This window comes from Rhinoraja longicauda, chromosome 6 (genome assembly GCF_053455715.1).
Source record: "Rhinoraja longicauda isolate Sanriku21f chromosome 6, sRhiLon1.1, whole genome shotgun sequence".
NCBI lineage: Eukaryota > Metazoa > Chordata > Chondrichthyes > Rajiformes > Arhynchobatidae > Rhinoraja > Rhinoraja longicauda.
Window position 1 is genome coordinate 33,202,340 of NC_135958.1, and position 21,576 is coordinate 33,223,915.

Genomic DNA, 21,576 nt, shown 5'->3' on the forward strand with positions numbered 1-21,576 from the left:
GTCTTTGGAGTGTGGGAGGAAACCGGAGCACTCAGGAGAAAACCCACACGGTCACAGGGAGAACGTACAAACTCCGTAGAAACAGTACCCATTGTCAGGATCAAACCCGGGTCTGGATAACCCAGGTTGCTAATGAATTTCAGGGTTGATATTTTCAGATACATTGAGAAATACATTGCGAAAACTCAGGAAGTCATTTTCCCATGCTTGCGATTTGGGATAAAAACAGTTAGAAAGAGGGACAGAATAGTGGGAGAAATGGGTGTGCGCCCTTTCCCTTTTCAGTGTCCACCAATTTCTCCTACTATCTCACCCCTCTTCCTCCTCCCTGTCCCATTCCCCTTCCACCTACATCCCTCCCTCTGGCTTTACATTTAGCTCCTCTTCTCTCCTTATTTGATACTTTGTGTCTTATTTTCACCTCCAGCCTTTGCCCACTTACTCTGCTAACCGCTATAAGATCACCCCTCATCGTCCTGCACTCCAGGGAATAGTCCCAGCCTGCTGAACGTCCCTCTATAGCTCAGACCCTCGAGTCCTGGCAACACCCTGTAAATCTTCTCTGCACCCTTTCCAACTTAACATCTTTCCTCAAATAAGGTATCCAGAACTGAACACAAATCTTCCCTGCGACCTTTCCAATTTAACAACATCTTTCCTATAACATGGTGCCCAGAAATAAATGTATTTTAAATGTTGTTTTTGTACGTGCCTCGTTCCATGTACCCACCATCCTCCGTGTCAAAAGGTTGCCACTCAGGTTCCAATTAAAGCTTTCCCCTCTCACCATCTATTTTTGATGTACTAAATATTAGGGTGGACCAGGAACAAGTACTTTTGATACACCTGATCCCAAAGAAAAACTGAAAATCTGTGCAACCAGTTTCTGTGGGAAACGAACTATAACTAAAACCAGTTAGAAAAATATATCAGAGAAAAATAATCAAGTTCACTGAAATACACAATAAATGCCTTAGATACTATTACAGAGGCTGTCTACAATGACCAGAGAATAGAGAATGTCTACAATGAACAGAGAACATGCACTTTGGTCCACAATACAGTTTGATCAGTGAACCATTTTCTGTTTGCTACTGGTGGAATGGGAAAAAACATTTCTTATTAGTCTATTTTTGACTGAAGTTCAAAGATGAAACACGATTGCCCTGCCCATGGCATCATCAGGTATTGTTTTGACATTTTTGATGAACTGAAAACTACACCTTCAGCTTTCAACCTGCCTTTAAAGCAAAGGTGGTGATTCCAACCTGGAACATTGGTTGGGAAACTGCGGAGGTAGAAATTCGGAACCGATTGTCTGGGACAAATGTACAATTCCTCACAAGGCAGCCATTGAAACATTAGATTGAACATTGCCAGATCTGAGACCCATAATCAATTCATGGGAAGTGATACTTTAGTGGTAGCTGCAGAATTATGTCAAACACTAGCAGTAATGCCGCAAGTGCCAAAGCAGGTGAAATGAAAGCCTATATTAAAGCATATTTGGGAATATGATAAATAATTACATCTGAAAACGAATATGCGGGTGCAATTGACAAGTTATTTAATTTAATTTAGTTTAGCATATTGTCACGTGTACAATGAAAAGCTTTTGTTGTGCAGTCAGCAGATAGACAATTATCTATGTTATCTATGCACAAGATTGTTTGTTTTAAATTTATTCAAATTAGAAAATAGAGAAATTAAACACAAAGACGCAACATGATTGATTTGATGAGAAAACTGGGCCGAATTGTTACATCATTTCATGATCTGTTGCAAACTGTTTTCCCAAATGTTGCTCAACAATATTTGAATTATCAGTGATTGCACGAAAGAGCAGTTTTAGCATCAAAATTGATGCAGTGCAGACCATAAATAAAAACATTCTTTTGAAGCTTCCCAGACAACCTATACAATATAAATCTATTGTGATATACATTGACAAAGCTGAACATTTTCCGATGGGATTTTTAAACTCTCTATTACCACCTGGTGTGCCATCACAAAACACTTAACTAAAAGGGAGCACTCCGATCATACTACTCAGGAAGTTGAATCCATCAGTACTATGCAACAGCGTAAGATTATTGGTTCAAAAATTACTATCATGCGTAATTGAGGCTGCAATACTGACTGGTAATGCTGTCTTCAACCTTATGATGAATTACCCATCAGCCAATTATCCCATCTGATCTACCTTTTTAATTCACAGTCTTAGAATCATAGAGTCATACAGTGTGCAACCAGGTCCTTTGGCCCAACTTGCCCAAACTGACCAACATGGCCTATCTACACAGTCCCATTTGCCTGCGTTTGGCCCATATCCATCTAAATCTGTCCTATCCATATACCTGTCCAATTGCTTCTTAAACATTGCAATAGTCCCAGAATCAACTACCTTGTCTGGCAGGTCGTTCCATATACCCAACACCCTTGGTGTGAAAAGGTTACCCCTCAGATTCCTATAAAATCTTTCCCCCTTCATCTTAAACCTCTGCCCTTTTGTTCTCGATTCCCCCACTCTGGGCAAGATACTCTGTGCATCCACCCAATCTATTCCACTCATGATTTTATACTCCTATAAGATCAGCCCTCTTCCTCCTGTGCTCCCAGGAATAGTCCCAGCCTGCTTAACCTCTCCCTATAGCTCAGACTCTTGAGTCCTGGCAACATTCTTGGAAATCTTCTCTGCGCCCTTACCCTTAACAACATCTTTCCTATAACGTGGTGCCCCAAAACTGAACACAATACTCTAAATGTGGCATCACAACGTCTTATCTAAGTGCAACATGGTCTCCCAACTTCTATACTCAAGTGACGTCAGTTCCCTGTTCAGTTTTGCTTTGTTTTCAATGTCAATAAAGTGAAAGACAATGACTAGAATTTGTCGGCCTTAACCTCAAAACTCAATCTTCTCCATGGTTAGCCTAAAGGTAGATTGGTCCAGAAATGGAGATAAAAATAATCTATAAGGTTTTCCACTGGATTCAAAATAAATACATTTTATGTATTCTGAAGTACTTCAACAATGAAATCAAGTCAATTTATGCATCTTACATAGGTATTTTTTTGTATCAATACTTATTTTCAGAGTGTATCTTTTTATTGATAACATTAGTTGACATACATAATTTAACCCTCCAGCTAGAAAATTCATGGAATAATTATATTTTTAAGTTTGAATTTATGCCGATTTAAACAAACAGTCTGACATTTTCTAAAGGCCAGACTGTGCAGTATCTGAACTCAATGTATGATGTTCAAATACCTTAAAAATCATAAGATCATAAGATCATATTCAATAGGAGCAGAATTAGGCCATTCGGGCCATCGAGTCTGCTCAGCCATTCGATCATGCTTGATCTTTTTTCTCTCAACCATATTCTCCTGCCTTACTAATCAAGAAACCACACTGCACTCTCCACAGAATGAACTGAAAAACCAACAGGATTTTTCTTTCAGGGTTTATCTACTGACATATTCATTCAATGGGCACCATGATAGTGATGCCACTGGCAGCACAACAGTCATAATCGTTTCAGGGAAGGAAGAGCCTGTGGCAATGCCAGCAGCAGCAGACCAGTGTCATTTATCTCTGCACTATTAATCACATTGCTGGCACGAAATGATAATTTTTCAAGAGTGCTGTTGTCTTGAGAATTCTTGATAACAATGGCAAATTAAACAAAAACATGTAGGTTAATTGGCTGGGTGAATGTAAAAATTGTCCCTAGTGGGTGTAGGATAGTGTTAATGTACGGGGATCACTGGGCGGCACGGACATGGAGGGCCGAAAAGGCCTGTTTCCGGCTGTATATATATGATATGATATATGATATGATGTAAATTGTAACATATTTCAGTAAAGTAAAATACCCTTGTGCCTCTTCTATTTAACAACTTTGTACTTGGATCTAGATGTCTCTTTTACAATGTCTCAACATCCCGTAATCTGTCTATTCAAAGGTTATGTCTACACAATTATTCTTGATGACCCGCAAGAAGATGCTTCCAAATGGACCAACTTCAGTTCAGTTTCGTTAATTTTTTTTCAGTTCAGTTTACTTTATTGTCACGTGTACCGAGGTACAGTGAAAAGCTTTTGTTGTGTGCTAACCAATCAGCAGAAAGATAATACATGATTACAATCGATCCATTCACAGGGTACAGATACATGATAAGGGAATAACATTTAGTGCAAGGTAAAGCCAGTAAAGTCTGATCAAAGATAACCGAGAGTCATCAATGAGATAGATAGTAGTTCAGGACTGCTCTCTAGTTGCAGTAGGATGGTTCAGTTGCCTGATAACAGCTGGGAAGAAACTGTCCCTAAATCTGGAGGTGTGCATTTTCACTCTTCTGCACCTTTTTAGATTTTTTTTAGATTTAGAGATACAGCGCGGAAACAGGCCCTTCGGCCCACCGAGTCCGCGCCGCCCAGCGATCCCCGCACACTAACACTATCCTACACACACTAAGGACAATTTTTACATTTACCCAGTCAATTAACCTACATACCTGTACGTCTTTGGAGTGCGACAGGTCGTTGATTATGCTGCTGGCCTTGCTGAGGCAGTGTGAGGTGTAAATGGAGTCAATGGAAGGGAGGCTGGTTTGTGTGATGGTCTGGGCAGCATCTGGACAATTTGCTGCTGTTTCTTGCAGACAGCTGCACATAACCAATAAAGGAGTGCTCTAGGATTGCTAGCAATGCAATAGAAAATAGACAATAGGTGAAGGAGTAGGCCATTCGGCCCTTTGAGCCAGCACCGCCATTCAATGTGATCATGGCTGATCATTCTCAATCAGTACCCCGTTCCTGCTTTCTCCCCATACCCCCTGACTCCGCTATCCTTAAGAGCTCTATCTAGCTCTCTCTTGAATGTATTCAGAGAATTGGCCTCCACTGCCCTCTGAGGCAGAGAATTCCACAGATTCACAACTCTCTGACTAAAAAGGTTTTTCCTCATCTCTGTTCTAAATGGCCTACCCCTTATTCTTAAACTGTGGCCCCTGGTTCTGGACTCTCCCAACATTGGGAACAGGTTTCCTGCCTCTAACATGTCCAACCCTTTAATAATCTTATACGGCATGTCTGAAAAGCAATTGAGGAACTTGGCTTTTATGCCCCCATTAGGACATACATCAATAGCCTGTCTCAGCATGCCAAGTGACCTCTCAGGGTAATAGTGCAGTTCTGCCTGCACCCAGACTGCTCCACCATTTTAAACCTCTGGAGCTGGTATTGAGTCTGCCAACATTTAAATTATAAGGTCATCAGATGTAAGGTCGTTGACCATAAAAACTGAGATTTTTGCCTCACCTGCTGCATATTTTGAGTATTTGCGATTAGTTTAAGTTAGAGATACAGCGTAGAAACAGGTTCTTCGGCCCACCGAGTCCACACCGACCAGCAGCCACTCGTACACTAGTTCTATCCCACGCTCTAGGGACAATTTACAGAAGCCAATTAACCTACAAACCTGCACATCTTTGGAATGTGGGAGGAAACCGGAGCACATGGAGAAAACCCACACAGTCACAAGGAGAATGTACAATCTTCAGACAGGCAGCACCCAAAGTAGGATGGAACCCAGGTCTCTGGCGCTGTAAGGCAGCAACTCTACCGCTATACCACTGTACCACCCCCTCTTTCCTTATCAGCATTTTCTGTTGGCATTCCTGTGTCACAGGTGTCGAGGATCTTGCAGTGTTCACTTCACTCCTTAAAGTCAGCTCTGTCCAGAACCTCAGGTCTCTCCTCACAGTGAAGAGGTGAATGAGTTTGGGCGGATCTATCTGCTTCGGCAGAAGAGAGGCAAGTTCATACATGCCATATGTCTGCTCTGGTGGCAATGTGACTTGTTTATGGTTTCCACCCATTTTGCTCTTGTCGGACAGCATTCAGCATTATCAGCACCAGTTCCCCGATTATGCAGCGGCTGATGTGCAGAATCCTCTTGTTCCTGGAGAACTCCAGGTTAGCCATGGATACTATCTCAATCTCCATTGAGAGCAGCAATGTGTTTACACAAGGCACTTTTTAGCTTTGTGATTTGTTACACCCCATTCAGAGACTGTTATAAGCTCCTCCCTCGCCCTGCTTTTGGTAAGGCAGATCACTGTTCCATTCTACTGCAGAAACTAAAACAGGATGAAAACAGTTTCCAGGGTCATATATAAATGGAACAATGAGGTTGATGAGGCCTTACAGGACTGCTTTGACACAACTGACTGGCAGATGTTTGAAGACGCAGCAGAAGGCAATATCAACGAATACACAGACTCTGTCTTAGGCTACATAAGTAAGTGCATCGATGATGTGGTTCCAAAAGCCACCATCTGCACTTACCCAAATTAGAAACCCTGGGTCGGATGGGAAATCCGTGCTAAACTTAAAGCACGGACTACTGCCTTCAACTCAGGCGACCTCAACGCCTACAAGGTAGCCAGATATGACCTCCGGAAGTCCATCAGGAAAGCCAAGAGAAACTACAGAAACAAAGTGGAATCTAACCACTACAGCTCGGACTCCAGACGCATGTGGAGTGGATTACGCTGCGTCACAGACTACAAAGGGAAAAACAGGAGCACTGTTCAGCCTACCGCATCGCTCTCGGACGAGCTTAACACCTTTTACGCCCGGTTTGATGCAGACAACACAGCGCCCACCATGAGTCCACAGGTGTGCAGGGGGACTACCACACTGTCCTTACAAACGGCAGATGTGAGGCGGTCCTTCAAAAAGGTCAACGACCGCAAAGCTCCAGGGCCGGATGGTATTCCAGGGCGGGCCCTCAGAGCGTGTGCTGATCAACTGGCAGAGGTGTTCACCAACATCTTCAACCTCTCTCTGAGTCAGTCTGTGGTTCCCACCTCCTTCAAAGCATCCATCAACGTTCCTGTTCCAAAGAAACCAGTAACCTGTTTAAATGACTACCGTCCTGTCGCACTGACATCAGTCATCATGAAGTGCTTCGAGCGACTAGTCAAAACTCACATCTGCTCCTCTCTCCCTGACACCTTGGACCCTCTTCAGTTTGCATATAGACCAAACAGGACAACGGACGATGCCATCGCCATGGCAATACATACTGCGCTCACCCACCTGGACAAAGGAAATACATATGTGAGAATGCTCTTTATTGACTACAGCTCGGCATTCAACACTATTATTCCCTCAAAACTCGTCCCCAAGCTCCTTGATCTTAGACTGGAGACCTCCATCTGCGGATGGATATTCGATTTCCTGACGGGCAGGCCCCAGGTGGTGAGAATTGGCAGCCACACCTCTTCCTCACTGATCCTCAACACAGGCACACCACAGGGCTGTGTGCTCAGTCCTCTCCTGTACTCCCTGTTCATGCACGACTGTACTGCTAAGCACAGCTCAAACATCATCCTAAAGTGACGACCATCTTGGGCCTCATCACAGACAACAATGAGACGGCCTACAGAGAGGAGTTAAAGGCACTAAACAGCTGGTGCCAGGAAAATAACCTCTCTCTCAATGCCAGCAAAACTAAAGAGATGATGGTGGACTACAGGAGACAGCGTGGGAGTGGACACCTCCCCATCCACATCGATGATGCTGAGGTTGAAAGGGTCAGCAGCTTTAAGTTCCTCGGTGTGCACATCACTGAGGACCTTTCTTGGACACTGCACACGGACACAATAACAAAGAAGGCCCACCAGCGGCTCTTTTTCCTGAGAAGACTGAGGAAGTTTGGCATGAACGCCAGCAAACTCACAAACTTCTAGATGCACCATCGAGAGCCTGCTGACGGGCTGCATTACAGTCTGGTACGGGAACTGTTCTGCCCACAGCCACAAATCACTACAGAGAGTGGTGAAGACGGCACAGCACATCACTGGCAACTGTCTCCCAGCCATTCAGGACATTTTCTACCGGCGGTGCCTGCGGAAGGCACGCAGCATCATCAAGGACCACAGCCACCCAGCACGCAGGCTGTTCTCCTTGTTACCGTCAGGCAGACGATACAGGAGTATGGCTGCGCGTACCACCAGACTTAAGAACAGTTTCTACCATCAGGCCGTCAGGCTTCTGAACTCATAAACACATTTCACATCATATATGTTGATTATTTTAATGTCTTTTTACCTTACTAATGTCATTTTTATCTTATTTATCCTTGGAATATTACTGCTGAGGTGACCCGTTGTCTTGTCAAATACATTTCATTGTATCGTTGACCCTGTGCCAAACGACATATGACAAATAAAATTATTATTATTGTTATTAAATTCTAGACTTCACAGATACGCCATGGAAACAAGCCCTTCAGCCCACCGAGTCCACGCTGACCAGCGATCGCCCTGCACACTCCGTGATGGTGTCAAGCTTTTTCCAGGGTGGTATTTTGCTGTTCCTTTAAAACTACAAGTTACGTCCATGTAGCATAAACCAGAGATCTTGCCTGGATCAGACCTCAAGGATGCGAAAAAGACCTAATGTTGGCGTCTGGAATTTAGAAGGATGAGAGGGGATCTTATCGAAACGTATAAGATTATTAAGGGGTTGGACACGTTAGAGGCAGGAAACATGTTCCCAATGTTGGGGGAGTCCAGAACAAGGGGCCACAGTTTAAGAATAAGGGGTAGCCCATTTAGAACGGAGATGAGAAAAAACGCTTTCAGTCAGAGAGTTGTGAATCTGTGGAATTCTCTGCCTCAGAAGGCAGTGGAGGCCAATTCTCTGAATGCATTCAAGCGAGAGCTAGATCGAGCTCTTAAGGATAGCGGAGTCAGGGGGTATGGGGAGAAGGCAGGAACAGGGTACTGATTGAGAATGATCAGCCATGATCACATTGAATGGCGGTGTTGGCTCGAAGGGCCGAATGGCCTCCTCCTGCACCTATTGTCTGTTGTCTATTTCTGCGTCTGTGGCCTGAGCCTGAAGCAATAGGTACCGTGTAATGCAATTGCATCAAATACTTGTGGAGTGGTGGCAATCATGGTCTTCTGGTTCTGTAGAACCTCCTGCATGGAGATGGACTCCATCTCATGCATTCAGTTAGATGTGACAACATATTCGCCATTTCAGTATTTTTTTACTTGAAATCATCACGACATTCTCATCTGAGCTTTCTGTGGGCAGTATTTATGCATGGATCTTGCCTCCAGTCAGCCCTAACACCTAATTGTGAGTGTAGGAAGGAACTGCAGATGCTGGTTTACACCGAAAATAAGACACAAAAAAATGCTGGAATAATTCAGCGGGACAAGCAGCATCTCTGGAGAGAAGGAATGGCTGACTTTTCAGGTTGAGACCCTGTCTGAAGAAGTTGTCTCGACCCGAAACATCACCCATTCCTTTTCTCTAGAGATGTTGCCTGTCCCACAGAGTTACTCCAGCATTTTTTGTGTCTACCTAGTTGTGAGTGTCTGCCTGTCTCTGAACTGGTGGTATACAGTTTCAGATACAACGACTCACAGTTTTACAAACAAATAATTTGGGAGCACGAATGGACCACTTACCCTCTTGAGCTTGCTCTGTCATTCAACAAGATTGTGGCTCATCTGATTGTAACATCAACTCACAATTTCCATCTACCCATGATACTCGCTGACCTCTTGCCTATCACGAGTCTATCTATCTTTCCCTCAAAAATATTGAAAGACTCTTCTTTCATCACTCTTTGAGAAAGAGAGCTCCAAACATACAAAGTCTATCTGAGAAAAAAAATCATCTACTTTATGTCTTAAATGGCCAATCCTTTACTTTAAACAGTGATTCACTAGTCCTAAATTCTCCCATAAATACAAACATTCTCTCCACACACTTCCCCACAAAACCCCTTGGCATTTTAAATGTTTCAGTACATCCCCTCTTTCTCTTCTAAACTGCTTGGATTTTCCCAAACCATCTGCCAATGGATCAAGGACTTCCTGACCAACCGCCCCCAGACCGTCAAAATAGGCCCTCACCTCTCCTCCACCATTACACTGAGCACCGGCTCACCACAGGGCTGTGTGTTGAGCCCCATCCTTTACTCCCTCTACACTCACGACTGCGCCCCCACCCATCCCACCAACACCATCATCAAGTTCGCGGATGACACGACTGTGGTTGGACTCATCTCAGGAGGAGATGAGACAGCCTACAGGGATGAAATCCAAAGGCTGGCAGCATGGTGTTCAGTGAACAATCTTGTCCTGAACTCCTCCAAAACAAAGGAACTCATAATAGACTTCAGGAAAACCAGTGCAGAACATGACCCACTCTACATCAATGGGGTCTGTGTGGAAAGGGTACCTGCTTTCAGGTTCCTGGGTACGCACATCGCAGAGGATCTTACCTGGTCTACCAACACCATCACCACAGTGAAGAAGGCACAGCAGAGACTCCACTTCCTGAGGATCCCCAGGAAGACCAACCTGCAGGAGAAGCTCATGATGTCCTTCTATCACTGCTCCATCGAGAGTGTGCTGGCATACTGTATAACCACATGGTACGCCAGCTGCTCAGAAAAGGACAGGAAGGCCCTTCAGAGGGTCATCACGACGGCCCAGAAGATCATCGGCTGCTCACTGCCCTCCCTGGAGCACCTGTTCAGCCTACGCTGCCTCAGTAGAGCAGGCAAAATAATAAAAGATCCATCCCACCCCGGCCACCGTCTGTTTGTTCATCTGCCCTCTGGTCGACGTTTCAGGTCGATCAAATCCCGAACAAACAGACTTAAGAACAGTTTTTACCCCAGGGCCATACGAGAACTGAACACTACCTTCTGCACTAGGCAACACTGTTAAAACTTTTGTACTTAATATAATTGTATTTATTTGTTTTTGCATTTATTGCATATATGTTTTTACGCACCGTCAGGATTGGCTATTTTTTAATTTCGTTGTACTCGTTGCAATGACAATAAATGAATATTATTATTATTATTATTATTAGAAGATACAGGACTAGCCTGTCTAAGCTTTCCTCATAAGACCTGCCCTTCCCAGGTATTAGTCTACCAAATCTATTCTGAAAAAATTCCAATGCGCTTCGTTAAATAAAATGACCAAAAGAGTTTATCATATTCTAGAGCAAAGCACAAAGTGCTGGATGAACTCAGCGGGTCAGGTGGCATCCGGGGAGGGAATAAACAGGTGACATTTCGAGTCAAGACCAGTCTTTAGAATCGAAGAAGCATCCGAAGAAGGGCCCCAACCCAAAAAGTTGCAGAGTCTGAAGATGGGTCCCAACCCAAAGGTTTGCCTGTCCATTCCCTCCACGTGTGCTGCCTAACCCGCTGACTTCCCCCAGCATCAGCAGTTCCTTGTGTCTACATAGTATTCCAAATGTGGTCCTGTCAATGTCTTACCATAATTGAAAAATCTCAACTTGCATGATCAATTCCCCTAATAATAAAATATAATATTCAATATGCTTGCTGACCTGTTGTGAATCATGCCCCTGGACACATGGATCCCTCTGTACTTCAGAGCTTTAAATCTGTCACCTTATATGCCTTCTGAAAATCTAATTACAGGAGTCTTGGTTCCCTATTAACTAGTATTAATTAAGCAGTTTCCATTACTATGATCATCATTTCCTTCCTCCCCCTCACCTTTCAGTATCCCCTCCTGATTCCTCTCCATTTCCTCTTCCCCTAGTGTCCACTTCTAGTCGTTCTACCTTTTCTTCCCCCTATCCATCTGTGCTGCACGGGCAAAACAGAAAACAGTTGCTTTTGTAAATTGTGACTAAAATGCCTTTCTGCTGATGCAGCAGGTCAGAACAAAAATGAGAGCGTTTGATGTTGTTCAGGTAAGGGGTGAGGTGGGGAGGGGGGAATGTAGCAATCATAACAAAAAGGTTTGCCACCGTACCTGGTAATGGACTGCAAATGAATGGAATTGGTTTGGGGTTGGTAGTCCCTCTGCCCATTAACTGCACGATGATCGCCTGGATATGTGGTGGACATTGAATTCAGGAGCCCCCCCCCCCCCCCCACCTCTTGTATGGGTGACCTCCCTTTTCCCTCCATCCTTTTTCCTGACTGACTCAGCCTAAATGCAGGATATGAAGGGAATTTAGTATATGTTTCATTATCATGCCTTTGGAGGGAGTAACAGTTAATGGTTTATAGGATAATTAGCAGTCTGAGGACACTTGGTGGTGTTCAAGGGGATGGTTGATGGAATAATAATTTGTGTGTGCCTGTATGTGTAGGTTATGAATAGGTGAGGTCATGACAATCTATCTTCTGTTGATCCATAGTGCAGACCTCCCAACATTTGGTTTTACAAATTCATAATTTTGATGTCCAAAATTCAGAACTTTACATCAGAATCCATAATATGGCGCATAATGCAACTTTACTTTTCAGCAAAAAAAAAGTATGCACGCCAAATGTGCATACGCGTTGCGCTTCATTCATGTGTGAAAAACTACTATTATTTCCAACAGTCTACAGTTCTTTGACTACATGTATAATGTCAGGCCTATCATAAGTATATTCTGCTATTCATAGAAAGGTTATTGTACAGAGATACTTTTTGCAACACAAAGAAAAATTGAATGTTTTTTTTTCTATTTTGCTTTTTCCTTACACATCCCAATTCTCTTGGTATTGAATAAAAGAACAACGGTTATAAAATGTATGACTAAGCTATGAAGTTGATATATGTGACTCGACCAAGCATACTGAAGTACTTGTTGAAGTACTTGAGTATGCACATTAATTGATAATCAGCCCAAAAAGGTGGTAATTGGCTTTTCTGCTGTGTTTTATATTTTAACCCTGTCTTAATTAATTAATTAATTAATATAGTTATATAATCTTGCACTTAAATTTAATATTTATTCTTTACAGTTCCACCACTGATTTTCTGGCACTCTTGGTTCCAGAGCTTTCCTGGTTTATCCAGCTGGCCAAGGAAGTCGGCTATGGGGATATGTAAGAAAATAACTGCAGATGCTGGTACAAATCGAAGGTATTTATTCACAAAATGCTAGAGTAACTTAGCAGGTCAGGCAGCATCTCAGGAGAGAAGGAATGGGTGACGTTTCTGGTCGAGACCCTTCTTCAGACTGATGTCAGGGGGGCGGGACCAAGGAAGGATATAGGAGAAGGCAGGAAGACAGTGGGAGATCTGGGAAGGGGAGGGGAAGAGAGGGACAGAGGAACTATCTAAAGTTGGAGAAGTCAATGTTCATACCGCTGGGCTGTAAGCTGCCCAGGCGAAAGATGAGGTGCTGTTCCTCCAATATCCGGTGGGCCTCACTATGGCACTGGAGGAGGCCCATGACAGAAAGGTCAGACTGGGAGTGGGAGGGGGAGTTGAAGTGCTCAGCCACCGGGAGATCAGGTTGGTTAAGGCGGACTGAGCGAAGGTGTTGAGCTAAGCGATCGCCAAGCCTGAGTTTGGTTTCGCCAATGTAAAGAAGTTGACATCTAGAGCAGCGGATGCAATAGATGAGATTGGAGGAGGTGCAGGTGAACCTCTGTCTCATCTGGAAAGACTGTTTGGGTCCTTGGGTGGAGTTGAGGGGGGAGGTAAAGGGATAGGTGTTGCATCTCCTGCGGTTGCAGGGGAAAGTGCCCGGGGATGGGGTGGTTTGGGTAGGAAGGGACGAGTGGACCAGGGAGTTACGGAAGGAACGGTCTCTGTGGAACGCAGAAAGGGGAGGGGATGGGAAGATGTGGCCAGTGGTGGGGTCCCGTTGTAGATGACGGAAATGTTGGCGGATGATTTGTTGGATCCGCTGGCTGGTGGGGTGGAAGGTGAGAACGAGGGGGATTCTGTCCTTGTTACGAATGGGGGGAGGGGGAGCAAGTGCAGAGCTGCGGGATGTAGAATAGATCCTAGTGAGAACCTCATCTATAATGGAAGAGGGGAAGCCCCGTTTCCTGAAGAATGAGGACATCTCTGATGCCCTAGTGTGAAACACCTCATCCCGGGCGTAGATGCGGCGTAGACGGGGGAATTGGGAGTAGGGGATAGACTTTTTGCAGGAGATAGGGTGGGAAGAAGTATAGTCCAGATAGCTGTGTGAGTTAGTGGGTTTATAGTAGATGTCAGTCACTAGTCTGTCTCCTGTGATGGAGATGGTGAGGTCCAGAAACGGGAAGGAGATGTGGGAGATAGTCCAGGTATATTTAATGGCAGGATGGAAATTGGAAGTGAAGTGTATGAAGTCAGTGAGTTCTGCATGGGTGCAAGAGGTAGCACCAATGCAGTCGTCGATGTAGCGGAGGTAGAGTTCGGGGATGGGGCCAGTGTATGTCCGGAACAGGGATTGTTCGACGTACCTGGGCTGGAGTTCCAGAGCCCCAGCCGCAGGTTGCAAATTCAACCCACCGATCGCCCACGGAAGTCCCGAGGAGGTCGAGATTGGCTGCCTTGCTCAGCCTAGGTACCACATTTTCGGGGATTTCCAGGGCGCAGGGGATTTCTCGCGGAACCCCTAGCGACCTCTAGTGGCCGAATTGACAAATTGGCCATGGAAGTCCCGGAGGTCGAAATAGGCTGCTTTGCCCAGCCTGGGTGCCACATTTACGGGGAGAATTCCAGGGCGCGGCGGATTTCTCGTGGAACCCCTAGCGACCTCTAGTGGCCGAATTGACAAATTGGCCATGGAAGTCCCGGAGGTCGAAATAGGCTGCTTTGCCCAGCCTGGGTGCCACATTTACGGGGAGAATTCTAGGGCGCGGCGGATTTCTCGTGGAACCCCTAGCAACCTCTAGCGGCCAAATTGACAAAATTACAATTACCGACTGTTTAACGGAAAAATCTGAGGCAAAATCGGAATGGCGGAAATGAAATAAGAAAGTGGAAACTTTCCGCCAAATTCGGAAGGGTTGGGAGGGATGATAATGCCAGGCATTATTGCTCCTGGCTAACATCACTCATGCCTGTCCTCTCTTGGTCTCTTTGAATGATTCCTCTGGTAAGCTTCCTAGTTCCCCCAAGCCATAGGAGTTCACTCCAGCCTTCAATTTGTGCACCAGGATCTCCATATCACACAGGCTGATATAAGGCACTCACTCCCTTTCCTCTGATGCCTCTTTCTCTTCAGCGGCAGCCATAATGTCACTGACCAGTTTGCACTTACACCTTTCATAATTTTTTGCCTTTTGTGTTTCAGTGTCAATCCTTGCTTATAACAAACATGTCTTTTGTTTGTGAGGATCAGATTAGTTTAGTTTAGTTTAGTTTAGTTTACAGATACAGCGTGGAAACAGGCCTTTTGGCCCACTGTGTCCGTGCCGACCAACGAGCACCTGTATACTAGTTCTATCGTACATGCTAGGGGCAATTTACAAAAGCTACTTAACCTACAAACCAGCGTGTGGGAGGAAACCGGAGCACCCGGTGAAAACCCACGCGGTCACAGGGAGAACGTACTAACTCCGTTCAGACAGCAACCGTAGTAAGGATCCAACACGCGTCTTTGGCGCTGTAAGGCAGGAACTCTACTGCTGTACCACCAATAAGATTGATGGGTGGATTTGCCCACAGATTAGATATGACTCTCCTCAACATTTTACAGCCAGAAAATAAATGTCCACATTCCTGAAAGAAATCTGGCTGCAGATAAAGAATTTAACAGTCTGTGCAAATTCTAATTAGAGTTGCTTTGACCTGCCTCGGTGATAAAATTGACATGGCCAGGTGGTGTGAAGTACCAATTTTACTCTTGAACAGCATCAAGCACACTACCCTCCTGAAGCATGACAGAGATTTTAAAAGTTATTGAGACAATGTGACATACTAATCAGAAATCAGGTAAAATGTTTTCAAGTTCCACGAATTGCACTTATTAATGATGAATAAACAGAGATAAAATCAATTAAAAAAATTGGCCATGAAAACACTAACACTTCTGTTACAAAACAGGTGATACTGTCGTTCTGACATGGATAAGTGTCAGGTATAAATGGATGAAAACTGTCAAGCTACTAGTTGAATATAGAAGTAGTAGGGCAGGTACACTGATAGAAAAGTGTAGGGCCTAACATGGGTGTAGGAGCCATTTATGTTTAGGCTAGCTACTGTTGGCATATTATATTATTTTGTCTAGATATATCTTGCCATATTATTTTGGACACTGGGGGGCAGTCGTTAGATAAACAGGGTGGTATATATGGTCAGATTCAGGGAGGGAGAGTATACAGACCTGGGACCAGACCTGGACAGACCATCGACTGGAAAGACCTGAGACCAGGGACAGAGCAGCCAGCTAGGACTTGTATGTGAAATATGTATAGCCCGGTATGTTCATCTCATTTGTACAACTACTTCAATAAAAAACTAATTAAACTGGAAAAACGACTGGAAGATCTGTTCTGTTGGGTTTGCATGTGTTCACTCCGACTCCCTGTGTAGTAATGGCAATTAGAAAAGGATTGATTGGAAAAGTCTGGAAGTTGCCATTACAATGGGCCTTATGTAGTCATGGTATCAGCGTAAAATAGGCATCAGTTGGCATGGACAAGATGGGTTGGAAAGGATTGCTTCTGTGCTGTACACTTCCAGAATGTGTGAAATAGAATAGTTCTACAAAATGTTGAGTCTCGTTGAGAAACTGGAACATAGCAGCTTCTACGGTTCAGGCAGTGCCTAGACAGAAACAAAGCTAATAGTTCTCAAAAACATGAAGTTTTTATTTTTATTTTTAAAGACACTGCAAGGAAATAGGCCCTTTGGCCCACCTAGTCCATGCCTACTATCAATCACCTCGGTTCTACACACTCCCTACACACTAAGGGCAAATTACAGAAGCCAATTAACCTACAAACCCACATATCTTTGGGATGTGGAAGGAAACTGGAGCACCCGGCAGAAACCCATGCAGTCACAGGGAGAACTTACAAACTCAACACAGACAGCACCTCAGTAAGGATTGTACCTGGGTCTCTGACACTGAGGCAGCAGCTCCGCCAGCTACACTACTGTGCCACCCTATCTTTGATTTTGTACAGAAATTGTAGAGAATCGTTTAAAATTGTTATCGGGAAATTCTTCACAAGAACCATTTTGCAGGTACAATCTGGATACAACCTGAAAATTTGTATGTATAGCCTGGGCAGGAATTCCTCTTTAGAACCACAAATGTAGCTGGAGAAGTGGATCGCAGATTTCCAAAAAGCACTGCCTTCTGAAATGATTTATTTAATGGCTTTCACAAAAAGAAGTGGATGTTGCTGGATTTGTATTTCACATTAGCACCCTATTTTGTGGTTAGTTTCATAGCAGTTCCTACCCTATCAGAGTTGCGCAGGAAAGGAGGGAAGGCATTAGGCAGATTGGACAACATTCCTGATACATTCCCATTTCCTGGCATCTTACACGGTGCAAGAATAGAAGCATCTTCATAGGCAAGATGGTATGTTGTATTGAAAAACATTATCTCTGCCACATCACTTTAACCAATTTTTTTTATAGAGATTCATAATGGATCAAACTTAATAACAAAAGCTGGCACTGGTACAAAACCTTTGGGAATATTCCATGCTCTTCTTAGCCAATCCCTCACATTCAAAGAGGACCTAGTTACACCCTCCCTCAGTGAATTCTAGTGTTACTAAAAAGCCATTGCATACAAAGGGGGACCCAGAGTTGGGGGGCGCCAAGAACTAACCGTGTCCTGGCCACAAAGGGGGACCCAGTGTGGGGGGGGGGGGGCTGCCGAGAACAAAGAGGAACCCGGCGGGGGGGTTGCCGAGAACTAAGGGGGACCTGGTGGGGGGGAAAGAGGAAGGGTTGAGTACTTTTTGTAATTATGTTGGTGCCTTTTGGGACGACTCTTTGTGTACTTTGCATGTGAAAATGAAAACATTTCACTGCACCTAGCTAGGTACAAGTGACAATAGAGTATCATCATCATTAATGCCAGACCCATTGACTCTGCCATAGCTGTCTGGAGCAACTTCACTTTTAACTGTAGGTGATTCAAAATTTATGCTGAAGTAAAATGACAAAAGAAAGCAGATTCAATTGGTGTTAATTGAATTTAACATTGCCCTGGGATTTCACTAAACTCACCATGAAGGTTTTCCTTCCATCCTGTAAAGTGGAATGCTTCCCTGGGCAGCACAGTGGCACAGCGGTAGAGCTGCTGCTTTACAGCGCCAGACACCTGCGTTCGGGTGCCGTCTGTATGGAGTTTGTACGTTCTCCCTGTAATTGTGGGTTTTCTCCGGGTGCTCTGGTTTCCTCCCACGTTCTAAAGATGTGCAGGTTTGTAGGTTAATTGGCTTCAGTAAATTGTAAATTGTCCCTTGTGTGTCGGATAGAACGTGTATGGGTGATCATTGGTCAGCGTGGACTCGAAGGACCTGTTTCCACTCTGTATCTCTAGACTAAATAAACTTAAATTTAATGAATATGATGTTACTGGGACTGGAGGGCTTGAGATATCAAGAGAGGCAGAATAGGCTGGGACTTTTTTTCTCTGGAGCTTAGAAAGCTGATCTAATCATAATCATACTTTATTAGCCAAGTATGTTTTGGAACATGCGAGGAATTTGATTTGCCATACGGTCATACCAATAAAAAGCAACAAGACACACAAAATACATTTTAACATAAACATAAACCACAGTGACTCCTCCACATTTCTCACTGTGATGGAAGGCGGAAAAAGAAGTTCAATCTCTTCTTTTCTTTGTTCTCCTGCGGTCAAGGGCCTCGAACCTTCCATTGTCGGGGCGATTTTGGCTCCCGCAGTCGGCGGTCGGGCCCTCCGCGTCGAGACGATCAAGCTCCTGCATCGGGGGGATCTCAGCTCCCCCGGGCCAGGCAATTGGACCCCGGGTTGGGGCTAGTCGAACCGCCTGTGATTTTGGAGTTTCCTGACATCGATCTCTACCCGAGACTGCGAGCTCCTCGATCGTGAAATCCAAAGGTCGCGGTTGGAGTGTCGATCTCAGGCAAGGGATCGCAGGCTCCGATGGTAAGTCCACAGAGCCACGGTGGGGCTCAAAGTCAGTCTCGAGCAAGGCCTCCAGCTCCATTATGTTAGGCGTCAGAGCGACCGGAGATATGATCTGGAAAAAAATCGCATTTATGGCAAGGTAAGAGATTGAAAAAAAGTTTCCCCCCACCCCCTCCCCCACACCCCACATAAAACAAACCAGAGAACATTAACACAAACTTTTTAAAACACACTAAAAATAACAAAAAAGATAAAAGGACAGACCGTTGGCGAGGCTATGTCCTTATAGAGATATATAAAATCAGATGGGGCTTAAATAAGCAGGATGGTCACAGTCATTTAACCAGAGTAGGGGAGTCTAAAACTAGAGATGATAGATTTAAGATGAGAGGGGCTACCTTTTTCACAAAGAGGATGCTCGGAATAAGCTGGCATGTTTTTTTACATGAATTTCTAATCTTTTTGAACATTGACTAACAAAATACCTGGTAAGACGAGGCCAAAGTTGCATGTTTTACAAAGCAATTTTATTTCACAGTAGTTGAAGATGTAGAGCATGCACTGCGCTCACTCTATTTGATTAGTATAAAAAGTCTTCATATAATAATGCAACATAATGAAAACATTATGATTCCTCCTCATCCATGAGTCATGTTTCATTTATGAAACAAATTAACTTCTAATAGTTTATTCCTCAAGTCTAACTTCCTAAGTCAGCCAAAATGTTTGCTTGCAGTTTACTTTGCTTCCTCTCTTTTTCTTACGTTATCTCCCTCTGCTCCCAACCCAAGGGCAGGATCTGTGCAAGGCAACCACTGAAAAGTGTCCAGATCTGAGGTGTGAGATGATAATTAAATGTCAAGATAGGCTAATAAATTGTCCCATTCCTTCTCTCCCGAGATGCTGCCTGACCTGCTGAGTTACTCCAGCATTTTGTGAATAAATCGATTTGTACCAGCATCTGCAGTAATTTTCTTATACAAATTGTTCTGTGTTTGCAGACTTCAGCAAAACAACAATGATGATGAGCAAATCGCATATTAATTGTTTTGATCCATGCTTTTTAAAAAGACTTTTGCACTTCTTGATTTAAATTTCAAATATTTAATTGTAACTCACTTTCAACTATTCTCCCAAGGAAAGTGGTCTAAAACAGACCTTTCATGACATCTCTGCAGTCGTGTGATCCTTACTCGTGGATAGCGGTCTCACAATCATTTATTGTGACATTTTTTGGTAAATGTGCTGTGCATATGTGAATACTTGATGAAATAAATACTTCTGCACCGCTAATGGCAACCTTTCACAAACAAAAATAGCAGTGGAATTATTTAGTAGAGAATCAAGTTAGTTTACAGCACAAAGAGGTAATTGGCTCATCTGTTATGTGCTGATTCTTTGGTCCTATATATTCTTCCCGGTATCAAATATTTATCTATTTTCCCTCAGAAAGAAGCAAAGCTTACCTCAACCATTTCCTATAACAAGACATTCCCTGCAACAGACATTTTTTTCATAACCTCTATCTGTATTCTCGTCATGACAACTGAAGACCCTTCATCAACAACTTCCCAACCTGTGAAAAATAAAGTATTCCATTGCTCATTCTGTCAAAGTCCTTAATACATTTTAAAATTTCCATTCAATCCCTTGTTAACCTTCTCTTCTCTCAAGGAGATATTTAAAATATCTGAACTCTCTTTTCAGAACTACAATCTTGTTCCCAGGCTTCATCTTGGTGAATCTGGTTTATATACTGTCTATGACCTTAATCTCCTTTCTAATATAAGAAGTCCAAAATTGCACAATACGGTCTGGTTTCCTCTGCACATCCATCATTACTTCTTTACTCTTTTACTCCTTGCCCATATCTGTTAAGTCCAAAATATCACTGGTCTTATTCTAAAGCTCTATCGACCCACACATTGAGGAAAACCTGCTACATGCTGAGATTTACAGCAAACTCATGATCTCAGACATTGTAATGAAATGAGATTAGAAAATCAAGCAATGAAAACAGCAATTTGATTGAGTGAAATGAACAGAAATCAGTTGTCATATCAATATTGCAAGAAATGAAATGTAATATTGTCCATCAAAGCTCGACTGTGCTTTGGGAAAGGCGAAAGTGTCATTCATGGTACCGAATAATACTTTTTTTATTACTAAATCTAAGTCTCAAGAACCAAGGAAACTGTTACAAATTTTTGCTGCATTGCTGAAAGTTTGGACTTAAATTTCACAGAAAATGACTTATACTGGCAATTCCAGCATTTCGTGCCCAATTCTAATTAATTACCCTGGTGATTATTCTGCAAGATGTGGTGGATAGAACATTGAACATCGAACTGTCCAGCACAGGAACTATGCTCCATGATGTCAATGCCAAACATGATGCCAAATAAACCAAGTCCTTCCTGTTTGCACATGATCCATATCCCTCCATTCCCTGCCTATCTAGTAGCCTCTTAAATGCCACTATCATATCTGCTTCTATCACCACTCCTCACAGTGTTCCAGGCACCCACCATTCTCAGTATAAAAAACCTACCCCACACATCTTTAAGCTTTCCCCTCTGATCTTAAAGCTTTGCCCTCTCATATTTGACTCCTAATTAAGCAACACTGATTCTAAAATTCACATTATTGTTTTCAAATATAGTTTCCATAGTTGT